Raw genomic sequence first — 20748 nt, forward strand, 5'->3', positions numbered from 1 at the left:
GTCAAGTCGGTGTTCCTTAACGGCGACTTGAAGGAGGTCTACGTGCACCAGCCGCCGGGATTTGCGATCCCCGGCAAGGAGGGCAAGGTGCTCCGCCTGCGCAAGGCCCTCTATGGCTTGCGGAAGGCACCGAGGGCGTGGAATGCCAAGCTGGATTCCACGCTAAAGGGGATGGGCTTCGAGCAAAGCCCGCACGAGGCGGCCATCTACCGACGTGGCAGTGGAGGTAATGCTCTGCTGGTGGGTGTCTACGTCGACGACTTGGTGATCACCGGCACCAAGGATGTGGAGGTGGCGGCATTCAAGGAAGAGATGAAGGCCACCTTCCAGATGAGTGACCTGGGGCCTCTCTCCTTCTACCTGGGAATCGAGGTGCATCAGGATGACTCCGGGATCACGCTTCGACAGACCGCCTACGCCAAGCGCGTCGTCGAGCTAGCTGGGCTCACTGACTGCAACCCAGCTCACTCTGATGGAGGAGAGGCTGAAGCTGAGCCGCGACAGCACGACGGAGGAGGTGGAAGCTTTGCAGTACCGGCGTCTTGTGGGGAGCCTTCGCTACCTCGCCCACACACGGCCGGACCTGGCATTCTCCGTTGGCTACGTTAGTCGGTTCATGCAGCGACCGACAACGGAGCACCAGCAGGCTGTGAAGAGGATCATCCGCTACGTTGCGGGGACTCTCGACCACGGCCTCTACTACCCTAGGTGCCCTGGGGCGGCACACTTCGTCGGGTACAGCGACAGCGACCACGCCGGCGACATCGACACCAGCACGAGCACGAGCGGGATCCTCTTCTTCCTCGGCAAGTGCCTCGTTAGCTGGCAGTCGGTCAAGCAGCAGGTGGTGGCCCTGTCCAGCTGTGAAGCCGAGTATGTAGCGGCCTCCACCACTTCGACTCAGACGCTCTGGCTCGCTCGACTGCTTGGTGATCTCCTCGGCAGAGACACTAGAGCGGTGGAGCTCAGGGTGGACAGCAAGTCCGCTCTGGCCCTGGCAAAGAACCCCGTCTCCATGAACGCAGTAAGCACATCCAGGTGAGGTACCACTTCATCCGAGGCTGTCTTGAGGAAGGGAGCATCAAGGCGAGCTACATCAACACCAAGGACCAGCTTGCGGACCTGCTCACCAAGCCTCTTGGGATGATCAAGTTCCTTGAGCTCTGCTCCAGGACTGGGATGGTTCAACTTTCCCACAAGACGACGCACAAGACTTAGGGGGAGAATGATGGATAAGTCTGGCTGCTATGGTCTTTGTGGGGCTGTTGTGGTCTTTGTGTTTTTAGGACAGCATAGGACAACATCTTAAACTAGAGGACAGCATCTTAGACTAGCATCTAGAGGACAACATCTTAGCATTTAGGACAGCATCTTAGACTAACATCTTGGCATATGCTTGGCTGGCTAGCAGCCTATAAATATGTATCCTCAACCCCTTGGGTTGGCATGGCATTGAGAAGTAAACCAGAAAATTGTTCCAACTCGTAGTGTCATCCTCTCTCGATGAGAGTAAGAATTCTGCTACTTCCAAGAGTGAGAATTCAGCGACTAACATCGGAGGGGAGGCCCAAAGCGTAGGTGGAGGAGCTCCTTGAAATGGCGCCAGGAAGGAGTACCCTCGTCCTGCTGGACTTGGTAGTACCACAGCTGGGCGCCGTCCTCGAGGTTGTATGACACCATCCAGACTTTATCCTCCATGATTCGCTGTTGATGAAAATAAGATTCACAGCGATTGATAAAGATCAGGGGATCTGACTTGCCATCGTAGCGCGGGAAGTCGAGCTTTTGGAAACGCGGCGGCCGATCTTGGTGGTGCTCCCCCGACCCGGAGTGTGCGGAGGTTGACGATCCGCCTGGCGGCGGGCGCGCGGCGTCCAGGCGCTGGATGGCCTGGGCGTTGGCCTCCACGGACGTTTGGAGGGTCCTGATGGACGCGACCAGGGTGTCCAAGGTCGCATGCAAGGCAGTGTTGGCGGCGTTGTTGACGGTGTTGTCGCCCATGGCGTCGACGTGAGGCGAGGGTGACGGCGCGGCGGCTGAGGGTGGTGCGGCCGCTGGGGTTGGCTAAGGGGCACGGGATGAACTGGATCGCCTAGACCGTGATACCAGGTTGTCAAGGGCGTTGAGGGATAGGGTAGGCGCACCTCGGCTACGTAGTTCGTAGCCGCGATCCGTGTTGGGGCGAGGTTTTACCCCTCAACGCCCATTTTGTTGAGAGAGGGAGAAGGAGAGATAATTGTTCTTGCTTAATCCGAAATGATGGATTACAAGGACTCTTATAGGCCATAGCCTCAACAGACTCTAACAAATCACTCCTAAATCAGAGGCCCCTTGATTGGCTCTCCTTTAATCTAGCCACTTTCTAAACTGAGCCTTGCGCTGGTGCCTGCCGCGGTGACCGCGGCGCCCGCGTCGCCCTAGCGCGCTGCTGCACGCCGCGGATCTCGGGCCCTTTTATTCCTGGCGTATGTGCGGCCCCACATGACACATGGAAAGAAAAGTAGAATAGCTTAGGACCACATAATCCAATGTACAGTATGATGATTATGTACTACATGTTTTCAGATTCTTCTTCAAGAAGTAACATCCAGCTAGCTCCTCTACCAGATTCTTATGACCTGGATAGGGGCCTTCTCCTATCAGTTCAAGCAATTCAGGTAAATGTTGCCATGAGTCCTATGCATTGTTAGCTTGTATACATATTTAATAGATATCTCATTAAACGTGTATCATGTTATCTGTCAGGCATTGTTGGAGAACAAAGGATACCCTGTCATTGTTGGGATTGGTAACGCTTCCACCCTTTCTTTTTCTAACATAGTGGAACATGTTTAGTATTTAGACTGAAGTCTTAGACCAAACGTCTACCTTGCAGTACTTGATAGGTAAAAAAGCTATACCTGATTCTTCTGTCTTTGAAACCATTCAGTTGGTCTTAGAAATCCAAATAACCTAGCAATTTCATATTCTCATATTCACTCGGAATGTAGTCCTACTGAGTCTGTCAGTATCCTAATTGAATGGATATGCAGGGACGGTAGCCTTTTTTACTGGAAAACGACGAAAAGTCTAGACAGTCATACAGTATGAGGACAGAAATGTTCTTGTTCTGAGTGTGAGTGGTGCATGCTTGGATAGACTATTAGATGTAGCCAGAACTGCATTTTTATCACTGTATACTTTTGTGAATTGGATTGTCCAAGTATTAGTATCATTGCTGGGCTTATTGCTTTTGTGTTCCTGTTGTGATTACGTATCATGCTGTCTTGGTGTCGATTTGAATGTAGATTCGATATATACATTGATTATGAGCAGTGATGGTAACTCTTGGGGCATTCCTAGTGTGGTGAAAAAGGACCTTAAGGCTGAGCAGGCACCTTTTAAGGGATACATTATACTCTAGACATCATTCTTAGCCATGAAAAACTAAAGACCTACCTCTAAGCTTGAGACCTGACCACAATTAACAAAATTTGCAACAAATTGCACTGTTTCTTGTTGTCAGACATTGCCCATGGGAGAGAACGAGGATGATGCTATGTGTTGTTTCCCACCTCGGGAGAGAAGTAGAAAAGAGGTAAAGGATGCAATGGGAAGGCCGCCAGAGTGAAAAGTGGGGGACTAGATGAGGATGTTGCCCCATGGAGTGGAGGGTCATCGATATCTGCCAAGCTGACATGACATTTCACCCCAGCTTTCCTCCTCACCCAATCCCTCCTTCCCTGTACACCACAGATGGACTCTGGGCGTCCTGGATCTAAACGATGAGTCCTGTGATTAGTGGCACTATGGTGATGATGAAGGAAGGAGGAGAGAGAGCTGCTTGATGGGGGAAGGAGATAAGGGCGGTAACTCTGGGGTTAATCTGGGTGCAAGACAAGGCGAAAGATTGTGGGAAATGGATTGGGCGCATAGAATAAGGAGGTTGGGAAAAATGCTATATATACTTTTCATTGATATGGGAATCTCATCTTGAACTTCACCAGGACCTTATACATAACAAAAACTTTATCTCCACTTCTTAAGGCTCATCGTGACCTTATACACTGGCAAAATATTGGGAAATTTCAAATGACACTACAATATCGAGTACATCACTATTGAGGCATGCATGGAGTATTAGTTTTGTGTCTTTTTGGATATTCTGCTATAGTTGCACTCATTCTCTCCTATCTCTCCCTTCCCCTCCCCCTCCCCCTCCCCCTCTCCCTCTCTCCTCTCCCTTTTGCTCGCTCTTGCTTCACATTTCGTTAGAGGGTTTTGGTTTAAGCGCTTAAGTTAGTACTATTTGACCTCTTACTCTTTGTAGGTGGTCCTAGTGGATCGGGAAAGACAAGTTTAGCTCAGAAGATGGCAAATATAATTGGCTGTGAAGTTGTAAGCTTGGAAAGTTATTACAAGCCTGAACAAGTGAGAGATTATAAGTATGATGATTACAGCTCATTGGATATTGCTTTGCTCACTAAGGTGATGCATCCCCTTTTTTGTTTCCTATGCTAACATACACTTCAAACTCCTCGAAATTTCTGAACATGCAAAGTTAGTCAGAACTGGTGGTAAGGCAGCTATTGAATTTCCTTAGTATCAATGCAGCTGGCATACATATGACTCTGATACTATGGTATTTTGAAGGTGTGGCAATTAATTATTCTGAAAGTTAGCAAGCACAGATGCTGATATTAGCATTTTTCCACGTTCAGAGTAAATATATAAACTTAAACAATGTAAAGGATGATTCAGCTGATAAAAAAATCAATAGAAATGAGCTGATATCCATTTTACATGCCAGAATAATGGCTGTACATAGCGGTAAGCTGGTAACAAAGATGAAGAGCTTATTCTCATAACTGGCTTGCTATGTACTTTAGTTGAAAAGCTGGTGGGATAGCTAACTGTGAACTTACTGAACATGCTCAAACTGATCAACATAAGTTGAAATTGTAGTTGAGATTTTACTCACAGTATAGAAGGAAGAGAACATCTAACCTCTCTACTTGAGTACTTGACAGCTCTGGACCAACTTCATTCCTTGCTAAAACAGGACAATTTAAAGTGAATCGTGTTGTTACTCCATCCTGTTTTATTGAACCTGATAAACGTTAAATGCTGTGGATCCATTATACCATCAAATCCATGAAACCTTCCCTTTTGCTGCTTTTGCTTGTGCACTAAGAGTACTTCATTCAAAAATCAAAAGGTATCTGCAATATCATTTATTCATCTTGAAGCTCTAAAGTCTAAGCATAGTATCAAGATCTGTGCATTAATATAAATCTAGTAAGGTCCAGTACTCCAGTTTTTGGTTGCTGTGCTATGGAATCTAGTCTGTTACCCCGGGAAAGAAATGAGCGACTTTGAAATGCCACCACAATGCCTGAGTTTGAAGGAGTTGGTTCATGGTCTAGTGGTTCTTTAAATATGGATCAACCTCAAAAGGCCTCTATAAAATTGGCCTATGTGCTGATCGGTTTTGCACTTATATTATGATGAAATAGAGTAGATTGGTACAGTTTAAGGTGTTAATTCATGATATGAGCAAGTAGATTGTTTATTCGCTACTGTGTCTAAAATGTGTACATGAATTATTATAACACAGAACATTATGGAAATCAGAAATAGTCATAAAGTGGAAGTTCCTTGCTTCGACTTTGAAAATTTCAGCAGAAAGGGGTTCAAGGAGCTTCAAGTATCCGAGGAAAGTGGAGTGGTAAAGTATATATCCATCCAAGCCTCTCATGGAGTACATTTTACTTTGTTTCAACAGGGCTATTTTTTATTATTCTATGCATTTTTTTTTTGAAATTTGTCAACTACTGTATTGGAAGTATAGGGTAATTCTCTGGTGCATTGTAATATTTTCTGAATATGCAATTCCATACCTCCGTTCAAATGGTTGTCAGTTTCATTAAATGGTATGCTTAGTAGATAGATTAATGAAATGTATAGCTGAGATAATTGAAATATTTGTATTTAAACAAATGGAGACACTGGATCAAATTAGGTTGAGATTGACAATATTGTTTTCCAAATATTTATACTTCTCTTTAGGTACTTACTCCCTCCGTTCCAAATTATAGTTCACTTTTTTTTCCTCGAACTACAAAGGAGAGCTGCATGTTATTTCATTATGATAGAAGAAAAAAAAATAAAACGAGTTGAGTTTAGAAAGAACCAGGACTTGAGGTTCCCAACACAAAAATAAAACGAGTTGAGTTTAGAAAGAACCAGGACTTGAGGTTCCCAACACACACACACAAGTCAGCATATGAAGCCCTTTTCGTTGGCTCAATAAAGTTTATCCCATGGAAAAGAATATGGAAAAGTTGGGCTCCCTTACGCTGCAAGTTCTTTGTCTGGCTGGCTATTAAACAGTGGTTATGGACTGCTGACCGGCTGGCCAGGAGGGGCCTGCAGCACCCCCCGGCATGTCTGTTCTGTGACCAAGCGCAGGAAACAGCCCCCCACCTGCTGTTGTCTTGTGTTTTTACTAGACAAATTTGGATTTTGGTCTTCTCACATCTCAATCTGGTAGTTGATGTGCCGGTAAACTCCTCTACCTTCTCAGCTTGGTGGGGCAAAGTCATTAGAGCTGCTCCAAATCAGTGGCGAAAGGGTTTAAATTCGCTCATCATTTTGGTGGCTTGGGAGATTTGGAAACATAGAAATTCTTGCGTGTTTGAAGGTGTTCTCCCTAACTCCCAGGTGCTCCTGCAGGCCATAACAAATGAAAGCACCCTGTGGTGCTTGGCTGGAGCTTCTAAGCTCAAAGAGCTGCTTGCCAGGTCGCTTGTAGCACCATCTTAGGTTTGGTGCTCTATGGTCAGGTCTTTCCTTGTTTTGGGTGTGTAGTGTTTTGTAAGTGTGGGGGTGTGTTTGGTACTTAGTCTGGGGGCTCTCCCCCTCTCTATGTACTTTCTTTTCTATCTTAATGAAATGACTCGCAGCTCTCCTGCGTAGTTCGAGAAAAAAAAAAGACTATGCTTGTAACAAAAAAAAAAAAACATGACCATCCTACCACACCAGTGGCTAACCCCCCAGCCCCTGGGGTCAGTGACCTAGCTAGAAGGTCACTGACCTTGGAAGCACCTGCCATGCACCAAAGACTACACTCACCCCCTATGGTTTGTAAAAGCCCTTGAACGTTTGGAGAAGCTCCTTCAAATACAGAAGAGTTCCAATGTTTCCAACTTCCCAGGAAACAAGAATGATGATGGAATTCAAGCCCTTCCTCATCTCCTTCGGCACCCTTCTGATAGGCAACCTCTACCACCGGAGAAATTAGATGTCGTTGGTGAAAGTGCAACAGCTACAAAGTTCAAATGTCGAAGAATCAAGGCCCAGACCTGCCATTTGCTTGCTTGGCTGATTTCTTTGTGCTCCATCTTGTGCTTGGTGCTCTGTTCTGCTAGGTCTGCTGTCTGCTCTGTGCCCATGCATTCAATCTTCTGTTGTCCACCAATTTGCTTCATCTTCTGCTGCTAGAGTATGTTGAGGCCTATTTCCTAAATTCCATTGCATCAGTGTCCATCCAAGTCCAATTCTACACATCACAGTTCATCCAAGCCGCGTGTCCACAAATTTATTGTCAGATCAGCCATTTTTTTCTTTGGTTAGCTGAGTCTGTCCATTTAGCTAATCATCATCATCATTGATGCGACTATGCCCTCTTGGTCTCTTTTGTAGCCCATTTTGCTATGCTTCATGATCAATGACCGTTTATTTTGTTGTCATCACCATTCTATCCTACTGCGTGCCATCTTGCAGCAGTGATCTCTCTGTGCTTCCTTTGGCTTGATTTGACACATCTCTATATTATTGTTGAGTTTAAAGTCTCCAAAGCAAGGTTCATAGTTGAAGAGTGAAGTACTGTTTTGTGAAGACTTGAGGTATTTGCTGAAATACAGGTTGTGAAGGCAGTACCCTCTTGTGGAGATCATTTTTTACATCGACGTTGTTCAAGAGTTGCACGCTTCGACAACATCTTCTACTTTGGATTTTGGATGCTTTTATATTTGAAGTCTAGTGCATAGTGCCAACTCTCCAAATGCAACAACATTGCGTTCACGTTGCATTTGAGAGGGGGTGTTAAGGTATAATAGTCAAGGGTATTAGTGTAATCTCATAGTCTTCGGTTTCCCTCTTGTGTCTCTCATGTACTCTATATATAGTAATCCTTATTGGGCCTCAATATTATCATCCAATTCAGTTTCTCTTTATTCGTAACAAATGGAACCCAGCATAGGGCCTAAATGAGACGGTAGGGGTCTGTTAATGACTATTAAGCGTGCGTAAACGTACAATTAATTACATTTTTTAGACCATGGATTCTCCATGAAATATGTTTCGATAGTACATCTATTTAAGCTTGTAGGTGTTAATATATTTTTTGAAATGACACGCAGCTCTCCAGCGTCCTTCGTGATTTTTTTTTTCAAAAAACTCAGTCAAATTTAGAGAAGTTTGACTTAGGACAAAACCAAAGTGAGCTACGATTTGGAATGGAGGGTGTATTACAATCTGCAATGCTTAGATCTCTATGGATGAGGAGTGATCCTTTCATGATTTACATTTGGATACCAGGTCATCTTTGAAGGTGTTCTATACTTTACATCCTGCTATAAGGAAATTTCTGGATTTGTGGATTGCAGTTGTAAGACCCTTCTCAAATCTTCAACAAATTTCTAGTCTGGTTCCATCATCTTGCTATATCATTGTAAATATTTCTTTTGAGATTAACATATTCCCTGGGACTAGGTTGGTGGAGTTCATTCACACCTTATTGCAAGAATACAGAGAGACAAGAATCGTGCTGGCTTGTCTATTTCCCAGACTGAAATCATGACCACTGTGTTTCCACTGTTTCAGCAATACATTGAACCACATCTTGTCCATGCTCATGTTGGTACAAGAAACATAATTGTTGACCTTTTTTTTTTCACCTTACATAACTGTCCAATATTCTGCTGTTATGATGCTTCCAGTAAGTTTGTGTACTTATGCATTGTTATTTCTCCACTTTCTTGGCAGCTTAAGATTCAAAACGATTTTGATCCTGTGCTCTCTCCTGAAAGCTCGCTTTTTGTGTTAAAAAGTAAAAAACAGGTAAACATACAACTTTATATTCCCACATTTCCTATGTTCACCCTCGGCGCTAAGTGATAGTTGGCAGGCAGATGATTGCTTTGTACCTAATAGGTCATTGCTATGCTTAGCTGACTGCCCTGGGGGGGATAGTGTCACTAGAGCCTAAGATAGTTTGCCTAGGCTAGATAAACCTACTACTGGGGTTTTATATCTGAGCACCTAGGAAGCCATCTAGGGAAACAATGCGCATTCCATGTTTTGGGTGGTGATGAGTTTTTGCTCTATTGTTAGGTGTCATACCAAGACATACTGAAGGTACTAGATGCTAGTAAAGTCTGCAGTTCTGTCCAGAACTTTACTGATGTGTACTTACGGCTTCCTGGCATACCAACAAATGGCCAGCTGACAGAAGGTGAGTGTATCCGGGTCAGAATTTGTGAAGGAAGATTCGCATTGTTGATACGAGAGGTATGCACACTTAATTGTTTTTTCATTATGTTTCTTTGACATGGGTCTGTAACATGTTGCCCTTTCTCTTCCCTTCAATATTTGCTAGCCTATAAGGGAAGGAAATTTTATTATCCAGCCAAAGGTTGATTTTGATATTAGTGCCAGCACTGTTGCAGGGCTGCTTAAGCTTGGGTAAGTGGTGCATTGTTGACTTTATCCATCTCTTTACATATTACAGGGAAAAAAATACACTGGGCTATTCCTTTATCTGAATACTGGCGTGCTAGGTGTAAACATCATAATCTTGAGTTGTTGGTTAATGTGTCGCTTGTTGGATTTAATTGCCATTTTTTTAGTATAATATGCTAGTGAGGACTCAGTGATGGGATGTGTAAGAGGAATAGAGTTTGTGGAATAGGATGATTTACATTGAGCCTCTCATGCGGTATATATAGAATTTACATGACTTGGGTGTGAAACAGGGACGTGGGATCTTAATCCCAAATAACTCTATCGTAGCCATGAGGTTTTCTAACACTGGAGAAGAAAACCGATGAGTAGCTCATGCAAGGTGATAGCCCTTTGTGCCAATGTCGATGTAGACGAGCGTGAGCATGAAGTAGCCATGGTCGAAGATACCATGAAGTCGTGGTCTACGTAGTTGTGGTCGGGTTGTTGATGCCGACGTAGTTGCACATCATGCCATGGGCGCAAAAGAGGTGCCATGGTGATGACAGAGACACGTCTTGTCATGGAAGAGGGCGATGTCAAGGTCGACGTAGTCAGGGCTGTTGATGTAGACGATAAATGGAACGGGGTGAGAAAGGGAGGGTCAATGCCGAAGTTGATGTAGTCAAGTCGCTATGGACGAAGTGTGTGCTGGGGTTGCTAGGCCTAGTAACTCATCGAGGATGAATGCTTCCACTGGTGTTGTCAATACTGGATGTACTAGGTAGTTGACCCCAACCGTACACAAATGTCCAAGGGACTAGCATAAAAGGCCCAGATGATGTCGTCTCTCCTACTCACCGGCGATCCTTGCCAGAGATAGAGAGGATGACCCTAGGAATTTGGTGAACGCACACACGCAACTCAGTGGACACAACACGAACACACTGGAACTTTTGGGGCTGCAACTCACAGCTTTTTCTGTATGCTATTGATCAACTTTAATACAGACCACACCATGCACCTCACTACCTCCTAGCGGTTCATGTCATCCCATGAACGAGTCAGTGCTGTGCACGATCACCACTACAAAAACTGAAGCTAAGCTGAGCCACTGCATGAACTATGCATGCATCTGGCTGATACAGAGACATGCTCGTCCATTGAGAAGAGAACGAGCTCACCAAGAGTAGCTGAAGTAGGTAGAGAAGAGACGAGGACGGTAGCAACGAGGTTGTGCTGGACGAAAAAGAAGCATTGTGGGAGACGCTCTGTGTGAAGGTGAGCAATCCTGGTGGACGCTCTTGCTCGAAGGCGAGCAATCCTGACGCAATGTTGGCAGTGGTGCTCGATGTTGGCGATGAAGACCTGATTAGGTTAAGATAGATGGCGCACAAGACATTGCTTAGCATAATCGTTGATGCACAGGAGATGGCGATCTAGATGCAACTATGAGGGGACAAGTGATGGGTCATGGGTGGTGGTGTTGCATAGCAGGTACGGGAGCTGGGTGGATCATGCACAATCGGCTGCTTGTACGGGTGAGGTGGGACGACGATGGCGCAACAACAACAACAAAGCCTTTAAGTCCCAAACAAGTTGGGGTAGGCTAGAGTTGAAACCCAGCAGAAGCAATCAAGGTTCAGGCACGTGAATAGCTGTCTTCCAAGCACTCCTATCTAAGGCTAAGTCTTTGGGTATATTCCGTCCTTTCAAGTCTCCTTTTATTGCCTCTACCCAAGTCAACTTCGGTCTTCCTCTGCCTCTCGTCATGTTACTATCCTGGCTTAGGATTCCACTACGCACCGGTGCCTCTGGAGGTCTCCGTTGGACATGTCCAAACCATCTCAACCGGTGTTGGACAAGCTTTTCTTCAATTGGTGCTACCCCTAATCTATCACGTATATCATCGTTTCTGAACTCGATCCCTTCTTGTATGACCGCAAATCCAACGCAACATACGCATTTCCACGACACTTATCTGTTGAACATGCGGACGCAATGACAAACCAACAATAAAGACATGCGGACGCGATGCCTGAGAAGCGACATGGGAAGGCATCCCTTTGGCATCGCTTGCCTGTCGCGGAGGTTGAAGTGGTAGTGGCTGGTGTAGTTGATTTTGATTTTGGAGTAGATATGTGCAAGGTCGATGGGCGATCGGTGACTTAACCCTGATCAGTAGTCGGGAAAACCAAAAAAGGATATAAGCACCGAGAGATCAAAACCTGGGTACACCGCTGGGTGCTCGTAGCAAACACGCCTCACCCACCATGACGTGATACTGTTGTCTGGTGGTGGCGTGCTCTCGTTCAGATGGGGTAGGTGGCAAAGGGCGTCCGGGCGGAGCCGGGTGGGTGGCAGGATCTAGTCGACCTAGGAGGCGGCGGAGGAGTGGAGGCAGGTTGGGCATCCTCCGGCGACACGCGTGCCTCGGTAGCGGGCTCCCAGCGCGCTGTCGGAAGGAGATTAACGTAGAGCAACAGGAGCACGCGGCATGTTGGGGCCAGATCCACCCACCAGGACGCCCAATGGCTGTGTTGGGGGTGCCTGCTTGGGGGTGTTGGAACACATGGTTGGGATGTGGCCTAGCATGGCCGCTACCATATCCACACAGGGACGAGGTGCAGTTCGGCGGTGAAGAATCTTGACGAAGGAGGTGAACAGTGCGACAAGATGAATTGGATCTGGGCCACGACAGTGGCGAGGAACGACAAGGAAGACGCGAGGGGGTAGGCTATCTACTGTTGTGACCCCACCCTAGAACAATGATGAGAGTTGCACATCAATAGGACTTGCCGCCTAAATGTTGGTGTTGCCCTCGGCCAACTTCGATCTTTTCACTTCTTATGGATAGGCTAAACACAAGGAACATCCTAAAGAGGAAGAAGCATAAGCTAGAAGGCAACAACTATAATTGTGTTCTATGCAGCAACAACGTTGAAGAAACTGCCTTTCACTTGTTCTTCAGCTGCCCCTTCAGTCAAGCCTGTTGGCGGCTCTTAGGAATTCACTGGGACTTTGCAGGAGATTTTTTCCAAATGATGAGACAGGCAAAACAGCAGTTCCAACACTCCTCCTTTATGGAGATCTTCATCATTGCTGCTTGGCAGATTTGGAAGCAAAGAAACAAACTTCATCTTTGACAGGGGCCGTCCTTCCCTGGAGTCTTGGAAGCACCTCTTCTGTGAAGAGGCCAGATTGCAGGCTTGTAGATTTTGTGAAAACAAACGTCATGAGTTCCTCCTCTGTATAGATTCCCTCTCCTAGTTTTGCAGGTCTCCTTGCGTGTTCTGGCTTGGTTGCCCCTTCAGTCAAAGATGCTAGCAGCATTTGGGCATTCAATGGAATTTGGCTGCAGGTTTCTTCGAAATGATGGTACAAGCAAAGCAGCAATTCCAGAGTCCCTTCTAGCTGTTTTTCTTCTTTGTGTAGAGCTTCTTGTTTTCTTCTGTTTTGTTTCTCTTTTGGCCTTTTTAGGCCAGCTCCTGCTGTTTGGCATCTTGCCAGACAGGTTTGTACAGTTTTTTTTTTTTTTGCCTCTTTTAATAAAATCTCTACAGTGGGGGCCTCCCCTGCTGTATTTAATGCTAAAAAAAACTTCGATCTTTTCGGGGGTGTGCGGTGCAGAATCGAGTGACGGCTAGGGTTAGGATTTGAACCTGGGCTCGTGATACCATACAAGAGGGATAGAATGGTGGAATAGGATGATTTCCATTGTGCCTCTCGGACGGTATGTATAGAGTTTACATGACTTGGGTGTCAAGTCGGTGCATGGGATCATAAACTGTCCTAGTCATAATATACTCTGACATGATGAATGTTTGATGTGACATGATGGCGTTGGAGGAAGAGATTTGGTGGAATTATTGATTGTATTGCCGACCCTTAGGGGTAGATTATAATGAGTACATTCCTTAGGGGGCATGAATTCTCCCTTAGAGATAAGGCAAGCTGAGATTACATGATCCTAATCTACCATATCTGGAGATATCCCATCCTCTCGTAGTCACAACAGGAGCAGCACAGATGGTGAGATTGGAGAAGCTGAAGGTTTGTAAGTCGATGACCTGACACCCACGTATTCATAATGGTCGATGCGTCGCGGGTGTTGTGGCTAGAGAGGAAGTCGATGCGATTGCTTAAGCAACGCGGTAGCCCTTTGTGCTGATGTCAAGGTTGCCGAGCGCGAGGGCAAGCAGCCGTGTTCAAGGATGTCGTGCTAGAGATAGCCATGGTCGATGTAGCAATCGAGGTAGCAAATGTCGAGGCAGTCGCACATGAAGTCGGGGGTGTAGAAGAGGTGCTATGATGATGACAGAGATGGATCATGGTGATACGGCGTTGCCGCTGGGAAGAGCGCAGAGGAGAATGGAGTAGGCGGGACTGGGAATTGGAGCGGAGAGGATAGCGTGGCAATGGCGCAGTGGGGAGATCGCCGGCGGCAGCGGCTGAACCGCGCGCAGCCACCGTCGAAGAGGAACCCCACCCGCTCAGGGAGGTTCTATTCTTCTTTGATGCCAATTACATTATTCCTAAGCCACCTTTATAGTTCAGGTGCTTTCCTAACAAACCAAGACTCAGATCCTAACAAACCAAGACTCAGATCCTAAAATTCCTCCTGCCTGATTGCCTTTCCAAACCAACTAAGACTGACTCAGCCACTGTTGGCCGTGGTACGCCTGGACCTACGCCGGTACTGCCGGCCTACAAATGAGTCCACAATATTTCCCTCCTCCCCAACAAACAGCTCGTCCGCGAGCTGAAACGCTGGGTAGCGCTCCTTGAAGTCGGCAATCGGTTCCCAAATAGCATCAGCAGCGGAGCGTCCATCCCAGTGAACTAAGAGCTCCCAACGGCCCCTGTTAAGGCGAGCCCGAACCACTTGAGACGGCGAAGGAATCACACGGCCCCTCAAAATGTCTGGGAGCGGCATGATGGCAGAAGGAGGGTCACCGGTGTACTTCTTCAGCAGAGCAACATGAAAGACATTGTGGATACGTGCCTTCGGAGGGAGCTGCAGGCGATAGGAAACTACACCAATTCGCTCGATCACCATATATGGCCCATAGAAACGCGGAGCAATCTTGGAAGGGTTGGCGGCCGTGATGCCCACAACAGTCCGCTGATGGAGCCGAAGGAGCACCCAGTCGCCAACAGCAAACTCCACATTACGACGCCTCTAATTGTGATGCTCCCGCATAGTGTCCTGGGCAAAAACAAGACGATCACGGATCTCTGCCAAGAATGTGTCGCGATCCCGGAGCTGGTGATCAACAGCAGCCACACGTGCAGCGCCCGGCATGTAGGACACCAGGGCCGGCGGAGCCCTGCCATAGACCACTTCAAACTGCGTGGCTCGAAGTGCAGATTGGTAGGATGTGTTGAAGCAAAACTCTGCCCAAGGCAGCCACTGCAGCCAGGAGCGCGGGCGGTCGCCAGCCAAACACCGCAGGTACATAACGATGATGCGGTTGGTGACTTCCGACTGGCCATCTGTTTGGGGATGAAAGGCCGAACTTCGCAAGAGCTTGACACCGGCCAGTTTGAACAATTCCTCCCAGAAGTGGCTAGTGAAGACCGTGTCACGATCGCTGACAATCGAGCACGGAAAGCCATACAACCGGACGATGTTGTCGAAGAACGCCCGAGCCACGGATTGTGCGGAGTAGGGATGGCTCAAGGCCACAAAGTGGCCCATCTTGGAGAAGCGGTCGACGATGGTCAAGATAACTGACTTCCTGCCGACTCGGGGAAAGCCCTCGACGAAGTCCATGGCGATGTCACTCCAGACAGAGGATGGTACAGGCAGGGGCTGAAGGAGGCCAGCCGGGTGGAGGTGCTCCGTCTTGTTGAGATGACAGACGGCGCACACCCTGATGAAGTCGCGCACCAGCCGGTGTGCACGGCTGTTGTAGAACGAAGCCCGCAGCCGGTGCAAGGTCTTCTGGACTCCCTCATGGCCGGCGTCATGAGCATCCCGCAGCAGCTGTGGCCAGATGCTGGAGGTCTCGGGCACAAAGACCCGACCACGGTAGAGCAGCAACCCATCGATCAGCTGCCATCCATCCGGGGCTGTGCCAGCCGTGAGCTGATCCTAGAAGGCCTGAGCCGCCGGGTCGGCCTGCAGCTCCTCGCGGAGGGTGTCGTAGTCTGCAAAGAGGGGCCCGGTCAGGGCCAATGCCGTGCCCTCCTCATCCTGCCGAGACAGCGCTTCGGCGACGGTGTTGAACCTCCTGGCGCGGTACTCAACCGTGAGGTCGTACCCGAACAGCTTGGAGACCTAAGTATGCTGCGGAATGGTCGTTAGGCGCTGGTCAAGGAGAAACTTGAGGCTCCAGTGGTCGGTTCAGATGGTGAACGCGCGACCCCAGAGGTAAGGCCGCAAGTGACGGACGGCCTTGACCAGCCCAATGTGTTAGTCGCTGAATTCTCACTTTTGGTAGTAGGAGAATTCTTACTCTCATCGAGAGAGGATGACACTAGGAGTTGGGGCAATTTTCTTGTCTATTTCTCACACAAGCTCACACAAATGCCATGCCAACCTGAGGAGTTGGGGTTACATATTTATAGGCTACTAGCCAGCCAAGCATATGCCAAGATGCTAGTCTAAGATGCTAAGATGCTAGTCTAAGATGCTAAGGTGCTGTCCTCTAATATGCTGTCCTAGATGCTAACAGCCACTATCCTAGATGCTAACAGCCAACAGCCCACTGTCCTAGATGCTAACAGCCAACAGCCCCACAAAGACTAGATGCTGTCCTTGTGCAACAGCCTCCAACAGCCCCACAATAGACCAGCCAGACTTATCCATCATTCTCTCCCTAAGTCTTGTGCGTCGTCTTGTGGGAAAGTTGAACCATCTCGGTCCTTGAGCAGAGCTCAAGGAACTTGATCCTCCCAAGGGGCTTGGTGAGCAGGTCCGCAAGCTGGTCCTTGGTGTTGATGTAGCTTGCCTTGATGCTCCCGTCCTCCAAACAGCCTCGGATGAAGTGGTACCTCACCCGGATGTGCTTACTCCGTTCATGGAAAACGGGGTTCTTTGCCAGGGCCAGAGCGGACTTGCTGTCCACCTTGAGCTCCACCGCTCTAGTGTCTCTGCCGAGGAGATCACCAAGCAGTCGAGCGAGCCAGAGCGCCTGAGTCGAAGCGGTGGAGGCCGCTATGTACTCGGCCTCGCAGCTGGACAGGGCCACCACCTGCTGCTTGACCGACTGCCAGCTAACGAGGCACTTGCCGAGGAAGAAGAGGATCCTGCTCGTGCTCTTGCTGGTGTCGATGTCGCTGGCGTGGTCGCTGTCGCTGTACCCGACGAAGTGTGCCGCCCCAGGGCACCTCGGGTAGTAGAGGCCGTGGTCGAGAGTCCCCGCAACGTAGCGGATGATCCTCTTCACAGCCTGCTGGTGCTCCGTCGTCGGTCGCTGCATGAACCGACTAACGTAGCCGACGGAGAATGCCAAGTCCGGCCGTGTGTGGGCGAGGTAGCGAAGGCTCCCCACAAGGCGCCGGTACTGTGTAGCGTCCACCTCCTCCGTCGTGCTGTCGCGGCTCAGCTTCAGCCTCTCCATCGGAGTGAGAGCTGGGTTGCAGTCGGTGAGCCCAGCTAGCTCAACGACGCGCTTGGCGTAGGCGGTCTGTCGAAGCGTGATCCCGGAGTCATCTTGGTGCACCTCGATTCCCAGGTAGAAGGAGAGAGGCCCCAGGTCACTCATCTGGAAGGTGGCCTTCATCTCTTCGTTGAATGCCGCCACCTCCGCATCCTTGGTGCCGGTGATCATCAAGTCGTCGACGTAGACACCCACCAGCAGGGCATTACCTCCATTGCCCCGTCGGTAGATGGCCGCCTCGTGCGGGCTTTGCTCGAAGCCCATCCCCTTTAGCGTGGAATCCAGCTTGGCATTCCACGCCCTCGGTGCCTGCCGCAAGCCATAGAGGGCCTTGCGCAGGCGGAGCACCTTGCCCTCCTTGCCGAGGATCGCAAATCCTGGTGGCTGGTGCACGTAGACCTCCTCCTTCAAGTCGCCGTTAAGGAACGCCGACTTGACATCCATGTGATGAACACGCCAGCCCTCCTGGGCAGCTAGCGCAAGGAGTCGCACGGACTCCATCCGTGCCACGGGAGCAAAGGCGTCGTCGAAGTCGACCCCCTCCTGCTGCACGAAACCTCGTGCCACCAAGCGAGCCTTGTGCTTGACGATGGCGCCGACTTCATCCCTCTTCAACTTGTACACCCACTTAAGGGTGATCGCGCGGTGACCACGAGGAAGGTCAGCAAGCTCCCAGGTGCGGTTCTTCTCAACCGCATCCATCTCCAACTGCATCGCGGCGCGCCATGCCGCGTGTCTCTCGGCCTCTGGAAACGACCGAGGCTCGCCGTCGTCACACGCAAGGTGCAACTGCGCCTCCAGGTCGTGAGGCACCGGTCCCGGCACCGGCTGGTCGCCGAGAAGGTTCTCCACCGTACGGTACCGCAACGGCTCGCCGTCGTGGTACGCGTCGATGCGCTCCTCGTCGTGAGAGAGCGGAGTAGCGAGCTCAACCGGGCCGTGCTCGACACGAGCTGGTGGTGGAGTAGACGTGCCCGGAGTGGTGCCTGTCGGTGCTGGAGTGCGTGGCGTTGCCGGCTGTGGTGGAGCCGGCGAAGAGCTCATCGCAGCTGAGGTCCTGGCTGGAGAGCGTGGTGCTGTCGGAGTAGCAGGTGCCGGGGTCGGTGGAGGCTCGGAGACTGGGGTAGACGCGCTCGCCGAAGAACTGCCTACTCCCCCAGCTCCCTCGAAGTGGACGTACTCGACAGTGAAGTCGTCGTACGTCGGAGCCGAGCCGTCGTCCACTGCCTTGTCCCACGCCCATTCTTGCCCTTCGTCGAACACAACGTCGCGCGCTGTGCGCACACGCTTTGTCTTCGGGTCGAGGATGCGGTAGGCCTTCGAGCCCTCCGCGTAGCCGATGAACACTCCCGGAGTGCTCCTGTCGTCGAGCTTGCTGATGTGGCCAAGCTCCTTGGCGAATGCGAGGCAGCCGAAGACCCGCAAGTGGGAGACCGCCGGCTTGCGCCCATGCCAAGCCTCGTACGGCGTCCTGCCGTCGAGCGCCTTGGTAGGCGAGCGGTTGAGGATGTAGACGGCCGTCACCACCGCCTCTCCCCAGAAGATAGCCGGCATCCCCCTCTGCTTGAGGAGGGCCCGAGCCATCCCCACAACCGTCTGGTTGCGCCGCTCGACGACGCCGTTCTGCTGCGGGCTGTACGGCGCGGAGTAGTGGCGCCGAATGCCCTCGTCAGCGCAGTACGACGCGAATTCAGCCGCCGTGAATTCGCCGCCGTTGTCGGTGCGCAGCACGCGCAGCTTGCGGCCGCACTCCGCCTCCGCAGCAGCCTGCGCGCGCCTGATGGCGTCCGCAGCCTCTCTCTTGCTGCCGAGGACCATCACCCACATGTAGCGGGAGAGGTCGTCGACGAGCAGCAGGAAGTAGCGTCGTCCTCCCGGTGTGGCCGGTGTCACCGGGCCACACAAGTCCCCTTGCACAAGCTCGAGCCTCTCCTTGGCTCGAAAGCTTGCCCGCTGGGGAAAGGGGAGTCGCCTCTGCTTCGTCAACAAGCAGACGTCGCAGAGCTGCTCCACATGGTCGAGGCACGGCAGGCCTTGCACCATCTCCGTGGCACTAAGCCGCTTCAGGGCCTCAAAGTGAAGGTGCCCGAAACGCTCGTGCCACTGCCACGCCTCGTCGTCCCGACGAGCAGCGAGACAGAGGGGTTGTGCCACCTGCATGTTAAGGACGTAGAGTCGATTTGCGCTTCTGGATACCTTAGCAAGAAGGCGACGACGACGATCCCAAATCCTCATGACTCCGTCCTCAACCACCACGCGCGAACCGTTCTCATCCAGCTGTCCCAAGCTGATGATGGAGTTCCTCAACGCGGGGATGTAGTAGACTCCGGTGAGCAGCCTGTGCTCACCAGACACGGTGGTGAAGATGACGGAGCCGACGCCCTTGATCTCCACGCCGGAGGCATCCCCAAACTTGACGGAGCCTCGGACGCTAGAGTCAAGCTCGGTGAAGAACTCCCGTCGACCGGTCATGTGATGGGTGGCGCCGGTGTCGAGGCACCACCCGTCAGTCTTGTCGTTGCCGGAGCTGTCGCCGAGGAGGGCGTGTGCTTTTGGATCGTCGAGGTGGAGAGCCGCTGTGGCCGGTGCCGCTGGAGGTAGCTCGATGCTGGCATGTGCCATGAACAGAGCTGGCTCCTCCTCCGCCTGTGCGACGTGGGCCTGGCCGCGTCGTGGCTGTCGACAGTCCTTGGCCCAATGGCCAAGCTGGCCGCAGTTGCGGCAGATGTCGTCTCGTGCCGGCTTGTGCCTGCCGGCGGCGCCGCCCTGGGCGCCTCCGCGGGCATCACCCTCGGCGCCTCCGCGGTGGCTGGCAAGCCACTGCTCCCGAGTGAGAAGGAGCTTCCCGCCAGTGGTGATGGGCCCCGAGAGGGACTGTGGCTCATCACTGTCGACGACCTTGAGGCGACCTATCGCCTCCTCGATCGACATCGTGGAGAGATCCAGCAGCGACTCGATCGAGCGAGCCATCTGCTTGTACTTCTCGGGGACGCAGCGGAAGAGCTTTTCGACAGCTCTCTCCTCGCCGTAGGTGTCGTCGCCGAACTACACCATCTTCTGCAACAGTGTTGAGACGGAGAGCAAAGTCATCAACGTCCTCACCTGGCTTGAAGGCCAGGTTCTCCCACTCCTTGCGAAGTGCCTGCAGTGTGGACTTGCGGGCGCGGTCGCTGCCGATGCGTGCCGCAGCGATGGCGTCCCAAGCCTCCTTGGCAGTCTGCTTGCTGGTAAGCGAGAACTGCATCTCGGGCGGGACTGTAGCGATGAGAGCATCCAACGCCCGTCGATCTAGGTCGTAGTCGACGTCGCGGTACCGGACTGCCTCCCATATGTGCCGCACCTGGAGCTTTACCCTCATCACCGCAGCCCACTCGACGTAGTTGGTCTTGGTGAGGGTGGGCCACCCACCGCCGGGACCGACGTCCCTGACAATAGCCTG

General features: G+C 50.7%; 1 pseudogene; it reads left to right on the forward strand.

Annotated features, from left to right (window-relative positions):
- Window positions 1–20748, forward strand: part of LOC136498644 (uncharacterized) — a 59067-nt pseudogene that overhangs the window by 28912 nt on the left and 9407 nt on the right.

This window comes from Miscanthus floridulus, chromosome 12 (genome assembly GCF_019320115.1).
Source record: "Miscanthus floridulus cultivar M001 chromosome 12, ASM1932011v1, whole genome shotgun sequence".
NCBI classification, from domain to species: domain Eukaryota; kingdom Viridiplantae; phylum Streptophyta; class Magnoliopsida; order Poales; family Poaceae; genus Miscanthus; species Miscanthus floridulus.